The sequence below is a fragment of the Urocampus carinirostris genome, chromosome 6, assembly GCF_059441175.1.
Source record: "Urocampus carinirostris isolate Australia breed hairy pipefish chromosome 6, RoL_Ucar_1.0, whole genome shotgun sequence".
NCBI lineage: Eukaryota > Metazoa > Chordata > Actinopteri > Syngnathiformes > Syngnathidae > Urocampus > Urocampus carinirostris.
The window spans coordinates 2,135,836-2,146,100 of NC_142354.1; the positions used below are offsets into that span (position 1 = coordinate 2,135,836).

The 10,265-nt window shown below is 46.4% G+C and overlaps 1 pseudogene; it reads left to right on the forward strand.

The window, feature by feature from the left end:
- The first annotated feature begins 4,153 nt into the window (after nucleotides 1-4,153).
- Nucleotides 4,154-7,903, forward strand: LOC148363527 (uncharacterized; annotated as a pseudogene).
- The last annotated feature ends 2,362 nt before the right edge of the window (nucleotides 7,904-10,265 follow it).

Below are 10,265 nucleotides of genomic sequence, written 5' to 3' on the forward strand. Positions count from 1 at the left end.
CTCAACATGTGGAAAATGAAGAAACTTTGAGAAGGGACCGCACATGAGGTAATCCCCCTTCCAGGATGACCAGGCTGCAACAGATGTTACAATAACAAATAATACACAGATAGTGTCAACATGAAATATAGGTAATGCATAAGCTATAGAATATAAGTGTGTTTTAATCTTAGATTTAAACAGTTCCACTGAGGTTGCCGATCGAATCTCAGAGGGCAGAGCATTCCACAACACCTGTGCCCGAATGAATAACGCTCTCAAACCTGCAATTCTCTTCTTGGCTCTTCTTGGCTTCTTTCTTGGATCACTAGTAGACCAACAAAAAAGGGAAGCTGACAGAACATTTTAGAATTATTTAAGTATTGATGGACAAAATATAATCAACATCACATGATTCAGATATTTATTAGCCTAGCAGAGAAGTTTCCCCAGTTTCTCTCAAAAGCGCTCTTTGTGGGTTCTGACATGGTAAACCACCTAATCTGACAGTTGATCAATATTCGTTTGACTGGTCTTTGACCAATGGTGTTGAATAGTATAGCTGTTTTTATTGATGTAGTCTACTGTTTATTGGCCATACCCACTGTTTACTGTTGTCTGTCATGTTGTAGTTGTGTAATTAGGTCACGTGTGTGCAAAGTTTCAATACATATCTGTGGTGACAACAGCTACTCAGCCATCTCCATGGCAGCAGTAAAGCAATTAGTAAATCCAACAGCGCTTATTTTCAGCCAATCACAACACGAGGCAGACGACAGCCCGGCCGCTTTTGTATCACAGACAACTTGGCATGCTGGCAGCCTTACGATCAACTCAACGTGCATAGGATCGAAGGTAACAGAAACAAAGTTGTTCGTTCGACAGCAATGGTTCCCAAACTTTTGTTGGATGGCGCCCCCTTGGCTCTCTGGGGAATTGCTAGCGCCCCCAATCCCTAGGTGTGAATGAGCGAGTAAGTTATCTCCCTGTGTGCCCTGCGACTGGCAGGCAACCAGTTCAAGGTGTTCCCTGCCCACTGCCTGAAGATAGTGCGGATGGGCTCCAGCACCCCTGCGACACTACTGAGGATAAGCGGTGCTGACAATGGATGGATGCTGTTGGGTTGGTTATTTGTCAGTGAGAGAAGTTTGTAAGTTACAGCAGCTGCTTTACTTTACTTTTTTTGAGTATTGTCACTGTGCCCTCATTACCATATGACAAAAACAACTACAAGTGAAGGTGGTGTTTCGTAATAAAGTAAAACTTGTAAACTATTATATCCTCTATATACCATTTATTCTCAGAATTCTGAATCTATTTCTATGTGCAGTTGGTACGGGGCTTCTATCTTCCTCATAAACCTCTGTAGATCATAATTGAGGTACTTGGTATCGTCTTTTGAGATAATTTGCATAATGAGGAGGAAAGGATACAACTTGGCTATCAGGAATTGCGACTAAATAGTCGCTCACTGTTGTTTTGGCCACCCTATTTGCTCCGCGTGTGATACATGGATACCTTAACTACGGTGGCTGTCGGTAGCGCTCTCTGTCGGATGTATTATTTAGGCAGGGTGTCACTACCACAAAAATGTAACTTGAGCCAGCAATACATATCACACACACTTCCATGCACACAGTTCACGTTTCATGTAGCCCTTAACCGCATGGGTCACACGCTACAGGAAAAATGGCTGAGGATATGCACCATGAAGCTGTTAACTTTGTACATCAGGATGAAATATGGTAAACAACTATTTTCATTATGTTTAATTGATTGGTAGAATTTGTAACGGAATAATTTTAAGTGTGTAAGAGAGAGACAGAGAATAAAAGAGAGTGTGTGATCCTGTACACACAGACCCGTTTTGAGGGTCAGTCTTATTTTAGCTTTAATTCATGTGTCTCAAACTCAATTTACTTGGGGGCGGCCAAACCTAAAATCTGGGAGAGGTTGGGCCAAATCGGATTCTCGACCATAAAATTTGGATAAAAACATTCAACTGTTCTCAAATGTACTTTTTAAAAAAAAATCCCTGTACAAGACAATATCTAAAATAATTCATATTAATTCTTCATCAACCAGTGATTAATCTATAAGCCGCTTGGGCTACGATTAAAGCAGTGGTTCTCAAATGGTGGGGCGGGACCCCTGGGGAGGGTGCAGGGGGCGCGGAGGCGAGGTCCTGCCAAGTATGACATTGGGAACTGTCTTTTTTACTGTCCCAGAATAAAATTCATTGCACCTCCATTTAAGTTAGTAGGGGGCAGCCGCACTTACATTGGCAGAGCATGCTTGGTGATAAGGCATCCGTGCCTTGCACATAGTCAAAAGGATGAACATGAAGCGTAGACATTAAGTGCTAGAAACCCTCCAGTGACCCCATGAAAACTGTGTTTAATCAGGAAATACCGTTGTGCTTGCTTTGTTTGAAAATGATGGGAGTTGAAAGCACGAACCTTTTCCAAGGCTGAGCGTGACCAAAAATAAGTACTGTCCCTTGTATGTATTATTCAGTGCCTTCTAGAGGTCAAAATGTCACCCATTAAAAAATATTAATTTAAATAAGTAACGAGCCTGACCTATAGGGAGATGACATCATTTCCCGCAATTTCGCTGCAATTGGCACATTAAAAAACAAAAACCTGGCGAAAGGCTGGGCAAAAACAATCGGTAAAAAAATTATAGTATATTGGAGTCTCCGTAGTTTGTATTCATACTTGTTGTTTTCAGAACTCATTTTCAGTTGCATGACAGGACCAGCTCTTGATATTTGGCGTCTTTCCTTTCATGGGCTTCGCTGCATCCTTCTTCCCATGGTACAGTTAGCTTAATCAGAATGATTTTTTGAGCCTCTTCTGACCAAATCACAATGTCTGGCCTCAAGGAAGTTTGGACTACCTGGGGAAAGTGTAATTTTCCTCCCAGGTGTACCTTCATCTCCCACGCTGGTGCTGTTTGCAGGAGGCTCTTTTTGGTCTTCTTGGAGGATGCTGGTTTCTCTCCTTCCCTGACGAACTGGATGAAATGTATTGGACTGGGTTGAGGTTGGTGCTTCTTCCGCCTTTCCTGCTCCAAGATGTAAGCCAGTGCACCGAGGACCTTGTCATGGTGCCAGCGGTATCTGCCCTGGCTAAGAGCAATCTGGCATCCTGCCAGAATATGCGCCAGTGTCCCTCTCCCACCACATAGCCTGCACGTTGGGTCCTCCCTCAACCCCCACCTTTACAGGTTGGTTGGTGTTGGAAGAGTATCGTACACTGACCGGAGCAAGAAAGAGATCCGGAACAGTTCCAACCTCCAGAGTTCTGGCCGGGTGATCCTTCGCTTTGGTAGGTCCCACTTTGTCCAGGCTCCTTGGACTCCAAGCTCCACCGCCCTGGACCACCTGCTTTCCTCCTCCAGTTGACGGACCTCGGCCTGCACCATGTCTCTCCTCTGCCTTGGATCAGCTTTTGACCATTGCTGGAAATGAGTAGACCCTAGTCCCTGACGCCCTACACATGCATTTGCGATGAGATATTTCAACCTCAGCCTGCCTTCTGCCTGATGTACTTGGCTGTCTGCTGCCCATTTACGCCCCGATCTTCTAATCATGCCCGCGCCCCTAACCATCTCGTCGCTAGATTCTTTGAGCATCATGACAGCCCTACACTTGCCCACCTTGAACTTTTCCACTACCGAGGACAGGGGAAACTGCAGCTGCCCCGACCTGACGTAAAGCCCTAATGAAGTGAAGCTTGGAGGAATCCCAAGCCACCTGCGGAGATGTTTATTTGCCCTCCTCTCAATTCCTTTGACCGCCGTCATAGAGATTTCATAGATCGTTAGCAGCCACAGCAGTCTTGGTAGCAGACTGTACTGGAACAACCAAGTCTTGAACTTGCCTGGTAGTCCTGATCGCTCAATCCTTTGCAGCCACTCATTAGCCTGCTCCACTGTCCTGCGAACGCTTCTGGATTGATGTGTCGATATATTTGTTCTTGACCATGTACCTTGTCAACCTCTGTGCCAGGACTGAGAAAAATATCTTACATTCAACACTTAGTAGAGAAATGGTTCGGAATTGGCTCATGTCAGATGAGTCCTTTTCCTTGGGCACAAAGCACCCATCTGCTCTTCCAGGATGTTGGGATCATGCCCTTTATCCAAATTCACAGCCTCCGTAGAAGTAATGGACATCTCTTGTACACTTTGTAAGGTATACCGCTGGGTCCTGGGGCAGATGATGACGGTGCTTTTTTTACAACGTCCTGGAACTCTCTCCATGATGGCTCTTTAGTAATGAGCTTCTCTTCTGGGGTTTTGCTGCTTCCAATCCTTGGGTGGATGTCCAAGGCTTGGCTTCGAAAGGTGTCGCTGTGACTTTCTTTAAGGAAACTTTCTACCGTTTCTTTAGGGCTGGTCAGTCTCCCAGGTCTTGCTTCCCCCAACAAGGTTTGGGTGAACTTGTACAGGTTCTTAGTGAATTGAACACGTTCTCAGTCTCCGAGACCTCTCTGCTCTTCTTAGTCTGCACAATTGTCCTCGAAGTCCAGTGTTCAAGTCTTTTATGCCCTCCTTCTCTCTGGGACTGGCATGTTTGTATTGCAAGTTGAGAGCCTTGATTTCTCTTCTCAACTTCTTGATTTATTTTTCCCTTCTGTTGGACTGTTTTGCAGGTGCTATATTGCTGCCTTTCTTTTCCTCTGTACCGAAACGCTCCTTGGCCATTGAGTAAGCACAAGCAGCCAAGCTGTTGATTTTCCTTTCTGCTGATCCTGCCAAAGTGGCCTCTAGGACTCTATCAAGGTCCTGGTAAAGTTGGTTCCACGCAAGGTTGTTGTTTGCTGGAGACCAGTTCACTCTCTCTTTTGGGGGTTGGGCGCCTGGGGTAGTGTGAGGGGGGACCCTATGGTCGAGGGGGATCGCAGATGCCAAGAAGTCTCCTGTACTGTGGGGTCCTTCCTGACTGGAATCCTCCTGCGTCTCACTGAGTGTCTCCACTATTCACTGCATCTGTTTTACCCCTTTCCCACAGATGGTCTTGGATTTTATACATATATATATATATATATATATATATATATACATATATATATATATATATATATATATATATATATATATATATATATATATATATATATATATATATATATATATATATATATATATATATATATAGATATATACATTATCTACATCCATTATCAGCAATAAGATAAAAGAATTACAGGATAAATAGGCAAAGTATTTACAAGGTAGTGCTTGAGGACTGGCTTAAATTGTAGAAATAGCGGGAATGTTAGGGTCAGACATACCAACGAGGGCTCCAACCGGGGTTTGGACTGGGCTCAGGTGCGTTCCATTCCTGTGCCCAATTATCCAGAACCCTTTGATAGGACATTTTGAACATTACACGTGGTCTGGTCAATTTGTTGAGGTTTTTGAAGTGCCCCATGTTCGGAGGCAGGACAGGAACTGAAGCAGGGGTGCTGAAAACAAAGGATTGCATATAATAACAAGAAGTAGGTTCAAAGTTACAAACAAACAGGGTTCACAAAACAAGAAAATGTCAGAACCAGGAATGAAGACCAAAACTGGAATAGTAAATGCATGGAACAGACACCAGAAGCAAACAAACCTGACGAGTTGATGAAAAAAAAAAATGAAAACCAGGACGACAAAGCCAAACTCAAAATGACCTGACTGTGTGTAATGTTGAACATGTCAAGTTAAAGGGTTCTGCATAATTGGGCACAAGTGATGTGTCAGACCCTAACAACAATGAAAAAAGAATGCATTATAACAATTGTGCAATAAAAAGTAATAAACATACATATTATATATATATATATATATATATATATATATATATATATATATATATATATATATATATATATATATATATATATATATAGATAGATAGATAGATAGATAGATAGATAGATAGATAGATAGATAGATAGATAGATAGATAGATAGATAGATAGATAGATAGATAGATAGATAGATAGATAGATAGATAGATAGATAGATAGATAGATAGATAGATAGATAGATAGATAGATAGATACTTTATTCATCCCCTAAGGGAAATTCACATTTCCAGCAGCATCCCTGAGCTGAGAACAGTACAATAATAAAGCCAAAAGAATACAATATACAAATACCCAGTGTGACGTGCAAATGCCCACTGTAGCGTGTTATATAGAGTAACTAAATAGTGCTACACAGAATACATATTGCAGTAAGATTCGGTAATATCCAATGTAGGTGGTGTGGTTTAATGTGGGCCTTTACTCTGCCGGGTGGAGTTAAAGAGCCTCATGGCATGAGGAAGAAAAGATCTCTTCAGTCTGTCCGTAGTACAAGACAGTGACAGTCCAGCCACTTGTATCCGGGATCGTCTTCTTTCGGGCATGACCCAAAGTTCATGACCATAGGTGAGGGTAGGAACGTAGATCGATCGGTAGATCGAGAGCTTTGCCTTTCAGCTCAGCTCCCTCTTCACCACGACGGACCGGTACAGGGTCCGAATGACAGGAGACGCTGCACCGACCCGTCTGTCGATCTCCCGTTCCATCCTACCCTTACTTGTGAACAAGACCCCAAGATACTTGAACTCCTCCACATGGGGCAAGACCTCCTCCCCGACCCGGAGGGAGCATACCACCCTTTTCTGACTGAGAACCATGGCCTCGGACTTGGAGGTGCTGATCCTCATCCCAGCCGCTTCACACTCGGCAGCGAATCGCTCCAGCGAGAGCTGAAGATCACGGCCTGAGGAAGCTAACAGCACCACGTCATCTGCTAAAAGCAGTGACGCAATGCTGAGGTCCTCAAACCGGACTCCATCCCCGCCAAGGCTGCGCCTAGAAATTCTGTCCATAAAAGTTATGAACAGAATCGTTGACAAAGGGCAGCCCTGGCGGAGCCCAACCCTTACCGGGAAAGAATCCGACTTACTGCCGGCAATGCGGACCAGACTCTGGCGTTGGGCATACAGGGACCGCACAGCCCGGATGAGACTGTGCGGTACCCCATACTCCAGAAGCACCCCCCACAGGGCCTCCCGAGGAACACGGTCGAATGCCTTCTCCAAGTCCACAAAACACATGTAGACCGGACAGGCAAACTCCCATGTACCCTCAAAGACCCTGAAGAGTGTATAGAGCTGGTCCAGTGTTCCACGGCCAGGACGAAAACCACACTGTTCCTCCTGAATCCGAGATTCGACTTCCTGGCGGACCCTCCTCTCCAGTACCCCTGAATAGACCTTACCAGGGAGGCTGAGAAGTGCGATTCCCCTGTAGTTGGAACACACTCTCTGGTCCCCCTGCTTAAAGACGGGGACCACCACCCCAGTCTGCCAGTCCAGAGGCACTGTCCCCGATGTCCACGCGATGTTGCAGAGGCGTGTCAACCATGACACGCCCACAACATCCAGAGCCCTAATGAACTCCGGGCGGATCTCATCGACCCCCAGGGCCCTGCCACCGAGGAGTTTTTTGACCACTTCGGTGACTTCAACCCCAGTGATAAGAGAGCCCAACCCAGAGTCCTCAGGCTCTGCTTCCCCAGAGGAAGAAGTGTCGGTGGGATTGAGTAGGTCTTCGAAGTACTCCGCCCACCGATTCACAACGTCCCGGGTCGAGGTCAGCAGCGCTCCATCGGCACTATACACAGTGTCGATGGCACACCGCTTCCCCCCCCCAAGACGCCGGATGGTGGACCAGAATTTCCTCAAAGCCGTTCGGAAGTCGGCTTCCATGGCCTCGCCAAACTCCTCCCATGTCCGAGTTTTTGCCTCGGCAACCGCCGAAGCCGCATTCCGCTTGGCCAGCCGATACCTGCCAGCTGCTTCCAGAGTCCCACAGGCCAGGAAAGCCCGATAAGACTCCTTCTTCAGCTTGACGGCATCCCTCACCACCGGTGACCACCAACGGGTCTGAGGGTTGGCGCCACGGCAGGCACCGACTACCTTACTGCCACAGCTCCGATCAGCCGCTTCGACAATGGAGGCGCGGAACATGGTCCACTTGGACTCAATGTCCCCCACCTCCCTCGGGACTTGGGCAAAGTTCTGCCGGAGGTGTGAATTGAAACTTCTTCTGACAGGAGATTCTGCCAGCCGTTCCCAACAGACCCTCACAACAAGCTTGGGCCTGCCGGGTCGGGCCGGCATCTTCCCCCACCATCGAAGCCAACTCACCACCATGTGGTGATCAGTTGACAGCTTCGCTCCTCTCTTTACCCGGGTGTCCAGAACATGCGGCCGCAGGTCCGACGAAATGACGACAAAATCGATCATCGAACTACGGCCTAGGGTGTCCTGGTGCCAAGTGCACATATGGACACCCTAATGTCTGAACATGGTGTTCATTAGGGACAAACCATGACAGGCACAGAGGTCCAATAACGAAATACCACTCGGGTTCAGGTCAGGGGGGCCGTTTTTCCCAATCACTCCCCTCCAGGTCTCACTGTCATTGCCCACGTGAGCGTTGAAGTCTCCCAGCAGTAAGAGGGAGTCCCCAGGGGGTGCGCTCTCAAGCACACCCTCTAAGAACTCCAAGAAGGGTGGGTACTCCGAACTGCTATTTGGTGCATAAGCACAAACAACAGTCAGGACCCGTCCCCCTACCCGAAGGCGGAGGGAAGTTACCCTCTCGTATACTGGGGTGAACCCCAACGTACAGGCGCAGAGCCGTGGAGCAACTAATATGCCCGGCTCTGCACCTCTCACCACGGGCAACTCCAGAGTGGAAGAGAGTCCAACCCCTCTCGAGAGGACTAGTACCAGAGCCCAAGCCGTGCGTGGAGGTGACCCCTTTGGCCCCTCCTATAGGTGGTGAGCCCATGGGAAGAGGGTCCCACGTCGTCCCTTTGGGCTGTGCCCGGCCGGCCCCTGTGGGTAAGGGTCCGGCCACCAGGCGCTCGCCAGCGGACCCCACCTCCGGGCCTGGCTCCAAAAGGGGGTCCCGGTAACCCGCGTCCGGGCGACGGAAATTGAGGACCAACGTTTTGTTTCATCATAAGGGATCTTCTGATCTGCGTTTTGTCTGGCCCGTCACCTAGGACCTGTTTGCCATGGGTGACCCTACTAGGGGCTTAAAGCCCCCGAAACCATAGCTCCTAGGATCATTGGGACCACGATAAGGTAACAGATCAAGGAGGAGATATATATGCGAGTGTAGGAGATGTAGGAGATGTATATATATATATATATATATATATATATATATATATATATATATATATATATATATATAGTAATCCATCGGTTATCGCGGTTATGGGGACCAAAACCACCCGCGACAAGTGAAAATCTGTGACGTAGCGACGCCCCGTCAAAAATGCTTAAAAAAAGAAAATCATAATAAAAAAATTTTTATCGTATTATTATTTTTTAGACCCGCTGTGGGGTCCAAATTGTGGGTAAACCCCGTGTGGCCGGTCATCAGATATGAAAGGAAATTCAGGCAGAGACGATGTACATTTTCGTTTCGCTGCAGCGGGGGAGAATCGGGGAGAAACACAGCAGATGTTTTCTCGGCTCCCTTCCTCCTCCGCAGCCCCTCCGCAGCCGGCTTTATTTAGTACAAGTATGGTGGACTGACACATCGTTGGATAGACATTAGACTGACACATCATTTGGTAGACATTAGACTGACACATCATCGGGTATTAATGAGACTAAAACAGCAAAAGATATATAGACAGTGAATATTAGGGGAATGTTCAGAGAAATACACAAAATATATATCTATAGACTTCACATTTTGCCCCTGTTGTGAATTTCGAAGAACATCAATGAATACCCACCAAAGGTTTCTGGTAAACACATCATAATGAAAACACAACAATCGGTACATCACCAGGATGGGGCGAAAAACCCTACCGCTATTTGTTGTAAGGAAAATTCTCCAACTCCCCCCTCGCATGAGGGCAAGAACCTTCTTGGTCTGGTGGTATACAAAACATGAAGTTAAGGAAAAAACTCAGTGATCACATGGGAACATCATCAACCTCATCATCATCCTTAATCATCGTCGAGGTTTATCAAATTATAGTGATACATTTGGGCAACAAAGTTCTCATGGACAATGGGACAATGCAAGTTGAACAGATAATGCAGGGAAAAACAAAAATGATTATAACAATCAAAAAAAAGGGACCAATGATTTTCAATAACCTGGGCACTTCCTTTTGGTAGGCCTGGGCCAAGGATGTTGACTTCCAATCAACTGTCCTGTGACGTGAAACATCGAATCCCACACTTTCCGATACCCATTGTT